We start from the raw sequence: 19,365 nt of genomic DNA, 5'->3' as shown, positions 1-19,365 counted from the left end.
AGATGTTACTATTGTTTATATATTGTTTCTTTCCCCTTATTTTATTTTATTGTTTTTAATTCTTCCACATTTTCCTCCTTCCTTTTCTCTGCTAAATTCGCAAGTACAAATTTAATGATGATGATGATGATGATAATAATAATAATAATAATAATAATAATAATAATAATAAGTGTGAATCTCAAAGGATGGATTTGTTTTTGGTTCACACATTAGATTGAGAAGTGTGAATCAGGTGGCTTCTCATTACAAGGCAATCGATATCAGATTTCTCCCTCCCTGCTTGGGAGCATGAAGAGATAGACTTCTAGAAAGAGGTCCTTTAGGTGGGGAGGCAGAGGAATCACTTCCACTAACAGGAGCAAATTCTGGACTTGGAAGAGGCTATTTCTGCTTCCTCAACACCATCTCTACATTGTTTCTCCTCCCTTTGCCTCCTTTCCTCCTGAGAACAGGGCTGCGTCTAATATATGATGGGCTTATTCATCCCAGACGCAGGGCATATCATTCTCAAATGACTGACAAGCCTTCCAAAATGAAGAGAGAGTGGAATGTGCTCTAATAGCGATGGGAAGCATTTCTAGTCAAACATAAAGCAAATTAATGTGAGCCCCCAATGCACCTTTCATCTGGAAATGTCATAAAGTAATAAGCAGAGTGACCCCGGCACTCACTAGGTCTGGATTTCAATAGATTTACATCTTAAAGGGCACAGCACTTCTTCTTCTTCTTCTTTTAAAGCACAGCAACTTAATCCCAATCTTACACATCCATCCATGAATCTGCAGGATGTTTACCAATTTTAGGTATGAGTTAAACTGGTGTATGATGAAAGACATCAGTAACTTGTATCTGCCCATACTACTCTGAGCAGGTTTGTGGTGGTGGTGTTGTTTTCCTTGACTGAAATCACAGTTTTTCTTTTAATCAGTTTATACACAGGGCTGCCTCTAAAAAAGGCCTGGAAACGTAAGGTGAAAAGGGGTAGCAATATTAATTTGAGGGTCTGGGAGATATAGGGCCCAACTGCACTATTCATCTAATGCAGCTTCATATCCATTTCAACTGTAATATCTCCCCAAAACAATCCTAGGAAATGTAACTTGCTAAGAGTTGCCAGGAGACCCCCAATTTTCCCACAGAGCTAGAATTTCAGAGTTCTTTGGGAACTCTGGGAATTGTAGTTATGTGAGGGGAACAGGAGTCTCCTAATGCCTCTCAGCACTCTTAACAAACTCCACTCCCCAGAATTATTTGGGGAAAGCCACAACTGTTTAAATGTGTGTGGGACCATGCAGTGTGGATGGGGGCATATTCACATCACTTAGGGGTTTCACCATCAATTCTGGCTCCCAATCCGTTTCCAGGTCCAGTTCAAAGTGCTGGGATTCCCCTTTAAAGAGGTAACTCAGGGATGGGCGGTCTCAGGCACACCTGATGTTGCTGGACTCCAACTCCCATGATCCCTGGCCAGCATAGCTGATGGTCAAGGGAAGGAGAGAGTTGGCCATCTGTATGCAGAAGAGCCAAAGTTCCACTCCCGCTTCTCCGTTGACAAAATGATCAGCCAATGTGAAAGACCCTAGAGATCCACTATCATTCTGAGAAGTTAATACTGGGATATTTGGACAAATAGTCTGAGCAGAGGCACTATTTTAGAATACTAGCAGGTGGGTTGTTGTTGCTTATTTGGAGAGGTGAGATGGCAGGGAGGTGATTGTGATTCAAATGCATGGGTGGAGCCAATCTGGCTTTCCTGCCTGTATGTTTGCACAGCACTAACCATCACTTCTGATCCCCACTCCCTCCTGGTAAGCAAGAGCGATACACCTGCCAGGAAGCTAGCATAGCAGGAGCGCCATACCCAGCGAATTTCCAGATTTTCCAAGTGATTCTATTTCCCAGGGACAGTCCCAGATTTACAGAAGCCATCCCAGGTTCTGATTTGATTTTGGAATGTCCAGCTTTTCCTTAAAGGTAAAGGTAAAGGTACCCCTGCCCGAACGGGCCAGTCTTGACAGACTCTGGGGTTTGTGCGCCCATCTCACATCTATTGGCCGGGGGCCAGCGCTGTCCGGAGACACTTCCGGGTCACGTGGCCAGCGTGACAACGCTGCTCTGGCGAGCCAGAGCCGCACACGGAACGCCGTTTACCTTCCCGCTGGTAAGCGGTACCTATTTATCTACTTGCCCCCGGGGGTGCTTTCGAACTGCTAGGTTGGCAGGCGCTGGGACCGAGCAGCGGGAGCGCACCCCGCCGCGGGGATTCGAACCGCCGACCTTTCGATCGGCAAGCCCTAGGCGCTGAGGCTTAGGACGTCCCTATTTTCACCGGAGAAATGTTGGAGGTTATGGAGTTATGTGACCCCCAAGACAAGGAGACAAGTAACTATACAATGTTTAGAATACATCTGAAGGCAGCCCTGCATAGGGAAGTTGTTTCGTGTTTCATGTTTTATCCTGTTTTTATATGTGTTGGAAGCTCTTCGGAGTGGCTAGGGCAACCCAGTCAGATGGGCAGGTATAAATAAAAATGTTGTTGTTGTTAAATAGAATGTCCCTATTTTCATCAGAGAAATGTTGGAGGGTATGCAGCTTCCAGGATCTGCTTTCATTTGTGATGCCGCATATGGTTGTGTGTCTTTTCCCTTTTGTCGCAGTTAGTCTTTAAGGGTTGCTTTTAAAAAACAAAGTTTTGAAAAATGTAGATGTTAATGCAATGATCTTATTCCCTAGAATCACATTACACTTGGTGCTCTAGATATGTGAGCCAGGCTGTCACCGCAGAAAATTCTAAAGGGTCTCCTGGAGACTATCAGAGAAAGCTGAAGGGAATCGCAGGCAAACTCCATCAGTAATTTATCTCCACTCATCTTATCTCTCTTTCAACAGCTAATTGTCCCTAGGAGTTGGGCAGAAAGACAGAAAATCAGCAGAGATTGTGGAAGGGAAGAAAGCACCTTCAGAGGCTCTACAGGACCCCTCAAGCTTCCTCTAGCTGTCTTCTTCAGGGGGAGCCTAAAATATCCCCCCCCAAAAAAAAAGGAAAAAAGAGAGGAAATATATCACTAAAAAGGGTGAGCAAAAGAGGACACAAACTTATGCAGATTTAGAAATATTTGCTATAATTTAAATCGAAAGACATCTCACCACAGTGGGGAACCAGAAGGTGGCCAGGTGACCAGGGTACCTACTTCATCTGCTTCCCATATGCAGCTTGTTGATGGGCAATATCAAGGGTCTTGTTCTCCCTTTTTATGGTTCTTTCTTTTTAAAGCAGACTTCAAAAAGAGGACTCATTACAGGACTGTCCCGTGACACCCCTTCAAACACAGAACCGACTTCTTCAAAGCAGGGCATCCTATGTGAGGAATGGGAACTTTTAAAAATGCACAATTTCTTACTGGTTACCCATGAAAGAGCTCAGAGCATTGCACACATTTCTTCTTCCCCGTCTCATTATGGTCACAACAACCCTGCAAAGGCAGGTTAGGCTGAGATATAGTGACTGGATTGAAGTCAGTCAGTCAGCTTCCTGGTTTGAGCAACAGTAACCCCTTATTTCATGACATAATGGCTACCCAGCTTCATATTTTTGCATGCCAAAGCCCCAGGCCCCACAGTTCCTTTAGATATTAAATGCACGGGCATGAATATTTAGGTTTATGGGATAAATTAGACCACAACTTTATTGGTTACAGATGTGAGCGGTTTGGCTTAGGCACTGGGTGAAACCAGGCTAAATCCTGACTTCTGCCCATCTGCAGAGAGTCTCACTAAGTGCAAACCACCAGTAGGGGGAGCCCTATGACATACATCAAATTGGGACACCCCACGGGGTCCCCGTTGGGGTCATGGCATGGCCCTAGCCATAGCTGTCAACGTTTCCCTTTTTTAAAAGGGAAATTCCCTTATTCCAAATAGGATTCCTCGCAAGAAAAGGGAAAAGTTGACACCTATGGCCCTAGGCCATGTCCAGGCTTTGGACAGGACCCCCCCCCCCCCGTATCCCTTTAACAGGATATGATTACCGAGGAGGGGCAGGCAGAGGCAACAGCCTCCCCTCCCATGAACCAGGCTTACCCAATGCCTAACCATCTAACCTTACAAAGTTGTGATGATTGCTACAAGGTAGGGGAAAACCAAATGGCTGGTGCCAATTTGCCAAGTGGAAAAATTCCTACCCGGCCCCACCAATATGGTGGCTGACATTTGTCCACAGCTAGGTTGGGGCATGTGGGCTGGGCGGTCTGGTGAGGAGGCGAAAGGAGGAAGCTCCCTGGCCACACCATGGTTTAAACAGTTTGCAACCATGCCCCCGGCCGTGACGATTGGACAGCTGGATGTGTGACATGGCTGGGAGTCAGTGCAATGAGGGCGGCATCCCTCCGCCCCACAGCCGAATCACTGGGAGGTCCCAGATGCCCAGCCGCAACACCGCCCCCTGGGGAAGGTGAGCGGACTTGTTGTGAATGGTCTGAAGCTCAGAGAAAAATGCAAGAAACAAATGCTTAAGTCAAATAAATGAACTTAAGTCCCAAATCATATAAGGGTAGCTTAGTAAACACAACAACAGATCCCAGTGTATTCAGAAAGAGGGGAGAGCTATTGATCTTGGGGTGCCAGGGCAATATATCATTATGGCTTCTGTAAGTTAACGTACCATCCTCTGCTGCCTGTGGGCATTATTGCATCTAAGCAAGAGTGGATGATAGCCAGCCAGCAAATTGTCTGATTGCTAACAGGATTTTCAGTGTAATATCCCTTTGCAAACAAAGTACTGCACTTATCTGTTGTAGATCTATGTTCTCAGCAAGCGTGTGTCCCCTCGAATCTCCTCTCAACATTCATTAAACACCAGGGAACAAATTCCCTTGTCGCCGTACAAAAATACTCTTTTGACAAACTTCTTTTTAAAATTGCCTCTGAGAGGCAAAGAAAATCCTACTGTTGAGAAAGACGAGCTCATAAAATCTAATAAGCTGTCTGTACCTATATCCCTACATCCAGAGCATGGTAAATTCATTTTCAAAAGGAACTATTTCTAGTTTAAGATCAGAGTGTCCAAAAAGGAACTAATCCCAGTTCATGTTCATCCCTTTAGAAAAAGAACTAGTTCAGTTCACAGCTCAATTCAAATTCATACAAATGATCCTAAGCGTGTGCACACACATGCACACAAACATTAGCATTCAGAATGTTACAAGCTGTTTTAGAGAAATATAAGATATACCAAGGAAGACTAAGAAAGCATTAAAAGCACACACACAATGGAATTGCTTGATTTATTTTTCCAAACAATTATGATATTAAAGGCTAAAAGCCCAAATTGTCTGCAGGGTTAAAAAAAATAAATGCAAGAAAATGAACTTAAAACCATTCACAGTTCTAAGCCAACGCAAGCTTCATCCACCTTCAGGTTCACTTTCAGGTAAAGTTCAGAATTCTTTCAGCTAATTCATGGAACTTCATCAAACTGAGCAAGTTCATTCCAAGTACCGTCTGTCTCTGATATTGACTAATTAGGTACCTTGGTTTGTTTTGTGGTCTCATCCTTGAGCCATATTCTGAAAGCTGGTATAGGATAGTGCTGGGGCGACAAAGCTATGTCCCTCAAGAGGTTGTTGAACTCCAACTCCCATCACCCCAAACCAGAACAGCCAACAGTCAGGGAGGATGTGAGTTGTATACACTGTTCTGGGGGTTCACTGTTCAGGTGCTTACCCCATGAAACACAGAAGCAGAATTCTCTGTATGTAAGCTCAAATGCTCATTCAAGTAATCACTGACTTTTAATCTCTATTACCGGCATAAATGGATCCATCAAAGAGGCAGACAAATTTGCACACTCTTAAATGAGAAGCTTCCTTGGGGACCTTCTTCCCTCTTTGTTCCTTCCAATGGCAGGTACATTCTCTCTCTCTCTTTGTGTTATAACTTTATCTCTATTGATTTTATAATAAGCCAAGTGTTATCTATGATCAGCGATCCCCCCCTCCTCCCGATGCAACGATAATACTTTTGCACTTACAGAGTTATACTTTGCACTTAGAACATAGAGCTTTCCTGTCTTAGGTATCCCAGAGCAATTTGCAAGAGTCACTTAATGATCAACCATCAGCTGGAAAGGCAAGTAACATAACTGTCAGACTGGGGCTTTGGGCAGCTGTAACCTAAAAACTGGATCCAGGGTGGAGGTGTCTAAGAGGTCCCCAAAACCCATTGAAATTGATTTCGATGATTCTTATGATTCTAAGATGACTCTGCTGCCAAGAGCCTCAGCTTCACCAGGCTGAAATTAAGACCTCCGTTGACCAGACAAGAGCCACATTCACACCATGCCTTTAAAGCACTCTGATAGCACATTTATCAACCATTGCTTTCCCCAAATATTTCCAGAAGCTGGAGTTTGTTAAGGGTGCCGGGGGTTCTTAGGCATCTGCCCTCAGAGAGCTACAAATTGCAGAGTTCCCTGAAAAGAGGAATTGCTTGTTAAACCACTCTAGGGATTGTAGCCCTGGGAGACGAATAGCGCTCTCTTAACAACTCTTAGCACTCTTTAAAAAAACTATGCTTCCCAGATTTATTTGGGAAAAGCCATCATAGCGCTTTCCATGGATGGTATGAATGTAGCCAAGCCAGTGTAATTTAATTACAGTGGTTTCAGTCAAGCAGATGATAATTGTTTGTAGCCAATAGCCATTAGAATACAAATCTCTCTCTCTCTCTCTCTCTCTCTCTCTCTCTCTCTCTCTCACACACACACACACACACACACACACACACCTAAGAAGACAACCTAAGAGTAAATTCAGCATTCCCCCCCCCGAACTTCATATTATCAAAACTTGCAACTGTAAAGTTCTCCAAATCATGTAGACTAAAAAACAAATGAACTCATTGGCTGTAGACACTGCTTTTGGTCAAAATTAAGGTCACCTGTAATTTATTCACTCAAAGGGCATATGCATCTACCCTGTTGGTAGCGTTGCCTACACCTGCCAGTGGCCACCTAATTTTGAAACAATCTAACTGACCTTCAAGAAAATTCCTTAAAGGACAGAGAAATTGAGAACCGCTGTAGTAATTGTGTCATGTTGGGGGCATTGTGGGAAATTTAATATAATGCCCACATAATCCCAGCATGCTGTTCCAAGATCTAGAACAGGCTTCCTCAACCCTCCAGATGTTTTGAGACCACAATTCCCACCATCCCTGACCACTGGTCCTGCTAGCTAGGGATCATGGGAGTTGTAGGCCAAAACATCTGGAGGGCCGAGGTTGAGGAAGCCTGATCTAGAACTTGCAACCGCCTCCTAGTATGGAACAGTTTGGATGTTCCAGTTGTTTCTCCTAAAGCACCATTCTTGGAAGTTTTAATTCATATAAAAATATGTATTTATGTACATACATACCAATATCCATACTTAAATTAATGCATAAACCAAACAGGCAGAACTGTGGGTAAAATCAACAAGCAAACATGGCACAGAATGGAACTAGATTCACCCAGCTCTGGTATAAGATGCCAGGTTCAATCCCTGCCATATCCAGTTAACAAACTGGGTACCAGCAATTGATGGGAAAGAGCTCAGTCTGAGATCCAGGAGAACCGCTGCCAGGTTAGAGTAGACAGGTGGACCAATTGTCTGACGCTGTTGGATACATATTCCTATGAGGGCAAAGACAGATCATTTTCCAAAGTTAGAGGTCAAGGTGGGCAGAGGTGGGAAGGTACCACAGTTCAGGATATCAACCCCCATTGCTGCTGCTGCAGATCCAAAGGGTGAGAGACAGCTGACATGCTGCACACAGGCAATTCCTTCCCTTAACAAAAGCATCAAGCCAGAGGGAGGGAAGGCCAGGCTCAGACATCTGCAGAGCAGAACCTATGTCTGACAAGTTGCTTAGGTTGTGGAGCTGAGTCTGAGGGACTTGGGCTTCCACAGACCTCCCAGATCACTTGGTCCAGACACCATTCTAGCCATTATCTTGGTGGTGGAGCTGGAGAGCACACAAACCAACCATTCCTTCTGCCTGAGAGCTACGCAAGTGGTGAGAGGACCTAGGTGCCTCCTTCAGATTTCCAGGGTCCCAGCCTCGAGTATCCTTTGTGCTTCTCAACTCCCATGGCTGCTGGGTCTGTGTGGCTTAGAGGCTTATTACTCACACTGGCCTGAAGTCTGTGCAGCTACTTCCTCCGCTCACCATTGAGATTCCACTTTTAACTGCAGAGAACCACAACTGTTCAGCATCCTATAAAACTTTCAGTGACGGGGCTAATGAAATGCAAAGCTTTTTCCGTGAGTCCGAGCTAGCCTTCCTATCAAATCATCTGAAATATTTATTTGTCCTCTTGAATAATTGATAGGGGCATCAGCTATCCCGGTCAATTGATTTATTAAGGGGCTGTTTGGAATTAAACAGCTTAAAGATATTAGATTTAGCAGCGACCTCGCTTGTTAGCATATTCATTTACCTACGGGAGCTCCTATTAGATATTGTTAATACATAACATTCCCCAGTCATGGCCCGGATCTCCTCAAATTGCATTAACACTGGGGCTGTTTAGCCACAGAATAACAGGTTTGATTGAGTGCTCGGGTTTGGTGTAATTAGATTTTGCTGGAGAAAGAGGGGGGGGGTGGTGAGACTGGTTTTAATGTGGTGTGCGTTAAACTAGATATGTCATCAGCATTACGGTAATTGGCAAACAGGAGCATCAGAGACCTGGCTGTGTAAGAATATTTGTGTTTATGACTTGTCCTCTTCTCATCCAAGATTGTGCATAATAAGAGTCACAGTTCCTTAGATATGCATAGCTTTGATCAAAGGTGGCCGGGCTCTTTAACGAGCATTCTCTTCTGCAAATAATTAGAATAATAAAAAAGTGGAATATTTCCTATGGAATAATGGAATCTATTTATTGCTAGCTAATAGTGCCAATTATTGGGTGGTCTTTAAAGGTCACTGTGATGGTTAATCAATGAGGGGGAAATGCCAGGGATTCGACTATCTGTATGTATCGAAGGGGGGGAAATGATGTAGAATAACCTGCCAGTTGAGAATTAGCAGGTTCCATTTGTTTCAACTTTATATACCTGCTGAAAACTTTTTCTATTCTGTCAGAGTTAGAAGAAGAAGAAAAGTTTGGATTTGATATCCTGCTTTATCACTACCCTAAAGAGTCTCAAAGCGGCTAACATTCTCCTTTCCCTTCTTCCCTCACAACAAACACTCTGTGAGGTGAGTGAAGCTGAGAGACTTCAGAGAAGTGTGACTGGCCCAAGGTCACCCAGCAGCTGCATGTGGAGGAGCGGGGAAGCAAACTCGGTTCACCAGATTACGAATCTACCCCTCTTAACCACTACACCACACTGGTGTAGTTATGTATGCAATTAAAAATACACCATTTCACAATATTTAATTGATTTCTGAGTTGATTAATTTTTATGAATAGTGGTATATATTATATTATATTATATTATATTAATTATATTATATTATATTATATTATATTATATTATATTATATTATATTATATTATATTATATTATATTATATTATAATTTTATACTATTAATCTCCCAAAGAAACAGGCTCCTAGGTGGGGGGGGGAATCCAAAGAAACACCTCCCTAAATGTTGATGCTGTTGCCTTGTGACCTGCTATTTTGTGCAAAAAGTACTAGCAAGTACTCCAAGAATGCTGTTGCCATAAAGCTTGTTTAATTTTAGCCAACATAAATATGTCCACACAGCAGCCAAGGTCCAATTAAAACAAGAAGTCTCAGCTCTGACCAGTTTGTATTTACATGGTGGCTAAAATTCCCTAAATCATTCACACTGTACTTTTGGACAACTGGTTTGTCAACAGAGTAGTACTAAGTGATATATGAATTTACTGTGGGCATGCTGTAACAATGTCTATATTGTGGGAGTAAAAACATCCTAAACATTTTGTTCATCATTCTAAAATAAAATATTTTGCAATCCATTCCACCTCCCCTGCCGCATTTTTCCAATTTTTCCAAAAAACACAAAACGGCTTTTAAAAAAAGTATGCTTTTCCACACATTTTTCTGTTCCTCCAGCCACAAGGAAGGAGCCAGGCAGGTGTGCTCTGGCTTAGCACAGACTGAAGCTGTTGGGTCAGTGCCTCACTTTCCATAATGAGCCAACCCCCACTGTAATGGGGAAAGAGTGCAACTCCATGGCAAAGTGCACAATTTCCTTAGAAGTTGTCAAGTTCAATCGGCAACATTGCCAGGTCAGACTGGGGAAGACCCCTGCCTAAAACCCTGGAGAGGTGTTGTCACTTCCAACACCTCAATGGCAAAATCCAGGACACAATCTTCCAGAACCCCATCTTCCCATTTTTTTCTTGTGGGAGAATGACCGCTCCATGCTTAAAACGGGGGGTGCCCTTTGCGTGGACGTGCGCAGCCCCTGGATCTGGAGCGGCTCCAACAGCATAGGCTTGGTTTGCCTTCCCTCAGGTGGGATACCTGGAGGTCTCCGCCTACTTCAGTCAGTTGTCCAATCCCACCTGGGGGAAGCGTTGCCAAGGAGACCAGGCCAGGTAGGGGAGGGATTACCTGCCCACACAATAGAGGGAGGATCTTACCTGGGAATCCTCACTTGGCTCCAGAGCTTCTTCAGGAAGGACGTTTCTGGACTTCCTCACTCCAAAAGGTAAGCCTGGGGCCTTTGGCCTCCCCCCCCCCCACGACAGGGTTCCCAAAGGATAGCGGGGGGGGGGGGTAATGAGAATAGCAGTCATTTTGTATGCTGTGATCTCATGTGATTTTGTGCCATGATTTCCTCCCTAATAAGCACTTTTTCGGGCATGGTGCCCAAATAATTGTGTTTTGGGGCACCTTGCAAGATCAAAGACCCCCCCAAAAGTGCTTGGGGGGGGGAGACTATGACGCAAAATTGTGTTAGAAGACTGCTTCCGAAACAGGATGTCCCATTTTTTCCCAGACACTTGCAGGGTATGCAGTTGGTGTAAACGTTAGATGGACCAATGATCTGAGCTAGATGGACCAATGATCTGACTTGGTGTTGTAAATAATGCTTCCTCTGTTCAGAGGAGGAGTCATAGCTCAATGGAAGACCAGAGGATTTGCATGAAAAAGGTCTCTTGTGTTCATGCGTCTTGCCGTAGATCACGGGTGTCAAACACAAGGCCCGCGGGCCGAATCCGGCCCGCCAGACCTCATCATGTGGCCCGTGTAGTCTGGTCTATATATATCTGTGAGGGAAGCTTGGGCTACGGCACGCGCACAGGGCGCCTCGGGTCCCTTCTGCGCAGGCACAGGCCTCCCCCTCCTCCAGCTACCTAGCCGAGACTTATTTGACACGGCGAGGGCGGGGTTGGATATGGGAGGCCGCTGCTGCTGCTCTCAACTTCTTTTCGGGCTCGCCGGGGTGAAATAAGTCCCGGCGGGAGCCCAGCGCGCCTGCGCGAGGTGGAACGCAGAGAAGGGCAGAGCCGGCTTCGCGCGCGTTGGAGAGAGGGAGACCGAGAGCGCGCTTGTGTTTCGGGAGTGCGCCCTGTGAATACTCGGGGCGGCGTGCTTTTGCTTTTCTTTTCTTTATTTATTTCTTTAGGCGCGTTTCTGCGCTGCCCAATGAACAGCATCCTCTGCCTCTGGGGATTCGCGATTCAAAAGCAAATTCGATATGCAAGTGCATGTTTTGTAAATAACGTCAGGCGCGGCTTCCGCAAGGTGCGCGTTGCAAAAATTGATATATGGGGGGAAAAGCTGATAAGGAATTGGTTTATTTTTTAGGGTATTTACACATCATGCAATTTTTTCCTCAATGTTATTACAGGGTCCAGCCATCAGTTCCCGCCCTCCTCAAAGGTTTAGGGTAGGTAGCAAAGGGGGAAAAATCCAAACAAATGCTCGATTAAAATTTGGGGAATGAGAAAAATTAAAACCTGCACATCTTGTGTAACTTAAACACCAAGCCAAACAGGAAACAATTTTTATATTCATATATGTATTCAAATGAAATCAAGGTGTAGTGTTCCATGAGCCAGAAGTTCTGCATTACTTAATCCAGCTGTTAAAGGTGTCATGGGCTTTGAAGACACTCAAACTCGAACCGGCCCTTTGAGGGTGACCAAACTGCAGATGCGGCCCCCGATGAATTTGAGTTTGGCACCCCTGCCGTAGATGGTCATTGGCCTCCTACTGGAAGTCCAAATCGCCTCCATCCTGAGAGGAGTGGCTAGCAAAAGTATGGGACATTGCACTGTCAGAACATAGAGATGGAGGGTCCTGAATGGCTTATCAAAAATAGAGCATTTTTATTTGACATGGTATCAGTTTTTCAACTGAATAGCCCACTAAACCACTTGCTCTGCAGACAAGTATGTGGATAGGGTTTATTGAGAACTGAATTGACTCACCTTTTTCTTCTCATATGCGATAGTTGAACGCAGCATTGTATTTTCAGCTGTTTTCTGTTTTTCTTTCTTTCCCTCTGTACAGTGGTACCTCGGGTTACAGACGCTTCAGGTTACAGACTCCACTAACCCAGAAATAGTACCTTGGGTTAAGAACTTTCCTTCAGGATGAGAACAGAAATCATGTGGTGGAGGCGTGGCAGCAGTGGGAGGCCCCATTAGCTAAAGTGGTACCTCAGGTTAAGAACAGTTTCAGGTTAAGAATGGACCTCCAGAACGAATTAAGTTCTTAACCTGAGGTACCACTGTATCTACGTTTTATTTTGCTACTTTTATATTTCTTCTTATTTGTTACAGTCATCATTTTCATTCCATTTTAAATGTTCTTATGTCAACAAATTTTATTTATTTTTATTTAAAAAGGGAAGGAGAAGGTCCCCAATACTAACCCTGTCTGAAAGCCTGGAGAGGTGCTGCTAGCCAGGGCAAACAATATTGATGGACCGATTGATGGACCTGTAGTCTGGCTCAATATAAGGCAGTTTCCTATGTACTTAAACAGTTGGTGCCCATAGCATCCAAATTGGGTTTTAAGCATCGAGCCCAAAAATCTTGGTGCAAACCGGCTGTTATTCCACCAAGTGAACCAGGACTATGTCCCTAGTGGCGAAGGTATAATTGAGGATGTCTCTGTGTCTGAAATCCTCTCTAGCATGTGGTACAATGTTGGGAAAGAGGGGCAGCCAGAGTGCATCACATGAGACCACCCATGCCTTAAAGTAAAGGTAAAGGGATCCCTGACCATTAGGTCCAGTTGCACGTGACTCTGGGGTTGCGGTGCTCATCTCGCTCTATAGGCCGAGGGAGCCGGCGTACAGCTTCCAGGTCATGTGGCCAGCATGACTAAGCTGCATCTGGCGAACCAGAGTAGCGCACGGAAATGCCGTTTATCTTCCCGCCAGAGCGGTACCTATTTATCTACTTGCACTTTGACGTGCTTTCGAACTGCTAGGTTGGCAGGAGCTGGGACCGAGCAACGGGAGCTCACCCCGTCGCGGGGATTTGAACCGCTGACCTTCTGATCAGCAAGCCCTAGGCTAATCTAACCAACCTCTGAGCCAAACTAACCAACTCGTGGGGCAGAGGGGGGATATTCCTATTCTTTTATCTATCGAATCTGAATGTGCTTCTTAATTAAACCCCTGGTTATATTCTGCTTCAGATTGAGTTATACTCTCCTCCCCAATCCCTCCAACCCACTCCATATGGCACAGCTGTCCTATGGAATGAAACATTCGGAGAGGGGAGAGTTTCCTCCCTCCCCCCCCCCCGAGGCCCTGGAAATGGTGTTCCCTCTTTAGAACTAAAAATTTAAAAATCACCAGAAATGTGAAGGATGCTGGGACCAAGGCCCACACATGACATCTCCCACAACACTCCTGGAAACAGCCCATTGCTACCAAATGCACATCTATAAAGACTTTCCAGGTTAGTTTCAAACAATGCAGCATGCCAAAAGCCCCTCATGCCGCCTCCTTGAGGGACGGTGGGGGAATCAGGGACATTTGCTGCTGTTCGCTAATGGTTTAGGTAAGCCAGGCGGCATTGAGCGCGGCTCCTCACGAGGGCCATTCCTAAAGACATTACCTGTTTTGCTCCAGGAAGCAGCGGCTGAGGTTGATCTAGCGCATCCTTTTAAAGAATAGACCATTACGAAGTATCGCTTAAGCTTGCCTGTGTGTTAGGGTGGGTGGATTGGGGGTGGGCAGCCATATAAAGCGAGTATTAGTTCTTTTAATGCCAATATTAGAGTGTCATCAAAGACACGAAGACAATTTGCTTACCTCTCTCCATCTCCATCACCTGTTTTGGGTTTTTTGGGGGAATGGTGCTCTGTACAATGTTATCCCATCCAGTGAGAGGAAAGCAGGGAAGGAGAGGAGAGCCATCACCTCTGAGGTTGTTCCCTTCCTTCTTTCCCTTCCTTCCTTTCTTCCTCCCTTCTTTTTCTTCTTTAAATTACAATAGATTTCTTTTTTTTCCCCTTCCTCCTCCTCCCTCTCCTAAAGTTGTATTAGGGATTCACTTAAGCAGAAATGAACTGTAATATGCAAATAGTTCTAATTGGACTGCTAATAGAGCGTGTCTCTGTTGTTTTTTTCCAAGGAGTTTTATGTCTATGTAATCAGTGCAGACAGACGTTAAGTAAATGAAGAGGCAACTAACAATGTCAGGAAAGAGACCGGGCGGTTCCAGCTGACACTACCCTAATCTTCCAGGACCCATTAAATGGCAGTTTCAACGCATTACCTACCATAACAGCCTTGAATATCACTGATTTTATTTGCAGTATCAAACATTCCATTTCATGCCCCATTAACAATGGGAGCCTGAGCTTTTGACGCAGCTAAACATTTTACTAACTACCTGGACTAAGTAACCAATTAACTTTTGGAGACAATACGGCCAATTAAGCGCAAAAAGGTAAGGCTGTCATCCCCCACTAAAATTGAATTTCTTTTTTCTGCCCCCCTCCTCTTTCCTTGCTCCTTTCCTCGGTGGCACTTAAGCACTGGGTTGCTTGATGGAGATTTGGTTCTTATTAAAGGGACGGTGACAATAAAGTTCGGGGGACGTCAGTTCCTGCAGAATAGGTCACCAAGTGTCCCAGAGGGCCACTCGTTCCATGGAGTTTGCTCCATGCCAACCCACTCATCAGATTAGGCTGGCAATGAGTGCTAAGCTGGCATTCCGTTGCACAACATGGTACCACAGCCAGTATGCCTGGCCAAAGTGGGCTGAGGGTATTATGAGAGACTGAAGAAAGAGTGTGGCAAGAATAATTGAGGTTACGATGTTGGTTCGCTTGGTTAAGATCGATGGATCAAGAGGAAACATTTCGTTTTGTAAAGAGGATTTAATCAGGAAGCAGACTGAAAGTACGTACCACAAGATACACACACAAATGTTTAAAAATTCACGAGAGGTTGGTAGGAGCCATCTTATAAGAGGCATTCCATCTTCTGTGACACAAAGGAAAGAATACTTCTTCTGGGACACTGGAACAACTCCATGCATTGTCTAAAAACAAAAACGATGTTTGTTCTTGTAACTGCAGAACTATTATCTGCTAACAGGAATGCTCAGATTTTTTTTTAATTAAAAAAACTATTGAACTATTGTTATATTATTATATTATCTATTATTATGTGTCTGTGTTTTCAATTTTGCTCCATAAAATGTGTTCTTAATGTTGTCCCCCACCCTGGTGTCTTTTGATAAAGGGCAGTATATAAATTGAATAAATAATCATCAATCATAATAAACAGTTTATAAATTTAAATAAATAAATGTGGACTAGATGGATTCATTACAGTGCAATCCTAACTGTGTCTATTCAGTCATAAGTCCTACTGAGGTCAGTGGAACTCACTCTCACATAAATTATTGGATAGCTCAGTTGGCTAGAGTGTGGTGCTGATAATACCCAGGTTGCAGGTTCGATCCCCTTATGAGACAGTTGCATATTCCTGCACGGCAGGGGGTTGGACTAGATGATCCTCAGGGTCCCTTCCAACCCTACCATTCTGATTCTGTGATTGCAGCCTTTCTTTACACAGGCCACGTGTCTTCTACTACTGTTATACTACCACCACAACAAAGGTATATGTCCTTTGTGTGGACAGGCGGAGTCCCCAGATCCCGCGCGCCCCCCCTGTCATGTGAAATAACGACTCATGACAACGTGCTATGGGATTAAATTTGGCCACAACTTTATTAACTTTCAAATGTGGGTAGACCTTGGCTCAGGCATTGGGCGTTCTCCCTCCCCAGTCCCCAACCAGGGACCTAGGGAGCATCAGGGTTATCCAGTGTGTGTGGGGGGGGATGGGCCGGCTCTGGAGAACATATGTTCAAGCAGAGATAGACGTCCCCATTACGCCGCCACCGCAGGGGAGAGCAATGACGACCTTTCGGCGTACGGTCAAAGCCTCCCTTCAGAAACCCCTTTAACGGGGAACCCTGGCATCGCCGCCGCAAAGAGGAAGATGGACTAAAGGATTCCGCCCAAGGACTGATACTGCCAAAGTTGTGACGTTTTGCTACGGGAAAGGCGAAACCTGCCAATGCAGGGAAATTCCTTTCCGGCCCTTTAACAGCGACCTTAACGTAGCAGCGCCCGCATACCTGTGAAGAAAAGTTAACCTGCAAAACCTGTGAAGAAAAGTTAACCTGCAAATAAGACATTAACTGAGGGTGAGTAGGGTGGGAGAAGCTCTGGAGCCAAGTGAGGATTCCCAGGTAAGATCCTCCCTCTATTGTAGGGCAGGTAATCCCTCCCCTACCTGGCCTGGTCTCCTTGGCAATGCTTCCCCCAGGTGGGATTGGACAACTGACTGAGGTAGGCGGAGACCTCCAGGTATCCCACCTGAGGGAAGGCAAACCAAGCCTATGCTGTTGGAGCCGCTCCAGATCTAGGGGCTGCACGCGTCCACGCAAAGGGCACCCCCCGTTTTAAGCATGGAGCGGTCATTATTTATTTATTGTATTTAATGCAATGTAGTAGTGAAAATGCAACTTGGGATAGCATAGTTCAAATGTCCTTTCTTCCATAAGTTCAAGCTACTGTCTCTCAGCCACTCTCCTCTCTGCGACATAGGAATGATAATCACAATATTGGTCTACCTTACAGGATTGTTGTAAAGATGCTTGGGATAGTGTGTTAAATGGCTAAGAGACAGTCATCGAGACTGACACCTCTCCCATGGGGCAAGCCCTTTCATGAATTTCCTTCTGTGGCTACGGTATTCAGCTTTTCCTTAGATGGGTAGGAGCAGTCAAGAATGGTAAGTACGCACAAGGCAGAGTGCTGAACCAGGAGCTGGGGGACCAGGGTTCAAATCCCTACTGAGCCATGAAGCTCACTGGTCAACCTTGGGCCAGTCACTACCTCTCAGGTTAAACCTACCTCACAGGTTAAAAAGGGAGGGGAAGAGCCAAGGGGAAGAAACCCTTTGCACTCCTTGGAGGAAAAGCTGGGCTATACAAGCAATAAACAAACAAATATTACAATTCCATGGGACATTTTCTCAGGACTCAACAATCCTGATAGCTCTTGTTCGGGTGTGATTGTCTTCTTGCAGGGTGGGAGCCTGTCCGGGCAAGACACCCACACGCTCCCAGGAGAACAACATCAAACAATCATATTCCTGTGCCTCATTTGCCCGGCAGCTCTGCCAGTGTTCCAGCCCGATGGGAAATCCCTCTTCCCTGTGCCAATGTTGCTACTACAATTGGAAGGAAATCCATAAAGCAGGCGAGGTCTTTGAAACTGTACGCAAGGCAAGCACGGTTTCCTTTTGCGGCTTCCCCAAGCGCCTCCGCGAATAGTTTCAGTGTGTAAGACAAAATGGGAGCCCACATCAAGGGCCAGGCCAATTCTTAACATAACAAAGTTAAAGATTATCCCCCGCCACAACACAGCTGTTTTGAGGCTGCTATTAATCTAATCTCTTAAATGCATGTAATATCCAAACAAGAAAGCCGGCGTGCCAATCTCTGATTTCTCTAATGGTAAAAATATGTCGTGGGCTTTTTGCAGCAAGTCCTTACACCGTCAAGCAATTTTCGTGGCTGGGTTCCTAGCCACCATCTTGGCGCGGCTTATAGCTCCAGGATTTGACGGGTGCTCCGGCTAAGCCTTCCAATTAAACGTGGTTTCTTTAGCTTTCATTTTCTTCTTCTTCTTCTTGACATCCCTCTGATTCATTTATACCTGGAGGGAGACATTATTAATCTTAGTAAATTGCCAAACTAGGATTAGGTGCATTGAACTAGAAAGTAGCCCACGTTTTTAGATGGCTTTTGTGCAATTAGCCAAGTTGTAGTTATTATGCGGGTTTTCTGACATAAACGGCTTTTAGACCAGGACTGTCTGTGGAAAATAGGGACACTTCAAGGGTCTGTCATTTTACAGTGGCATGGTTCAGAGAGCAAAAGCACCTACGGAACTGTACTTGGTGGTTACTCCAGACCTATAGAAATCCTGCCTCCTAAAGAATTGTTGCAGCCTGAATCTGATTCCTTTTGGAACCATCCCTAATAACTTTGTAATTTTGTTAGCTGGTTCTTAGCCTCTATATGGGGCTATGTGGGGAACTCAGGGCAAGGGGTGAAATGGCCTCTCTGGCTCTTTGAACTCTCTCCAGGATACACTTGTCCCTCAAGCTAATGCCTCTCCTCAGGACACACCATTTGCCAGCCCTACCTTGCACCCTCTCTTGAGTGTTTTTGCCTGGCTGGAATGAACTTTGCTAATGCTTCTTCCTTGCTGGATGGAGGATAGAGGGGGCTATGTGAGTTTGTGTAGAATCCAGTCTACTGTAGACAGCTAGAATTTACATCCAGTTTGTCTCTGGCCCTGCCCATTGTCAGCATGTGGCCCCCAGAAAGTTGTCCAGAAAGGAATGTGGCTCTCAGTCTCTAAAATATATTCCCCATATCATTTGTAAAGGAGCTAGTTCTGTGCAAAATAATTAAAATTAACGACTTGCATTTTTTTTTTAGTGATTCTCCATCAATTTGTGGGAAAATAAAGTTTGAAAAATAACAAAGTTAGATGTAGGGTGGGCCAACAATTCCCCACATCTGATCTAGGGGCTAATCATAAGAGCTGTTGTGCAATGAAAAAAACCTTAGTTGCAATTGATGGAACCTAGAGCTATTTGCAAATTTATTTTTAGATGATGTATGAAGGTGTCACAATCAATGCCTTCTTAGAAGAGGTTTCCCTTCATGGATGAGACAGAAGAATGTTTCTTCTCTTTTGGCACCTGCTATATGCACTCTTCATGTTAACAAATAGTTAACTTGTGGGGTGGGGGAGGAATCTGCTGCCCAGTTAACTGGGGGCACTTTATAAATTTATCAAAAGATTTCAAACTG

The sequence above is a fragment of the Podarcis vaucheri genome, assembly GCF_965113315.1.
Source record: "Podarcis vaucheri genome assembly, chromosome: 14".
NCBI lineage: Eukaryota > Metazoa > Chordata > Lepidosauria > Squamata > Lacertidae > Podarcis > Podarcis vaucheri.
This window is presented reverse-complemented; position numbering follows the sequence as displayed.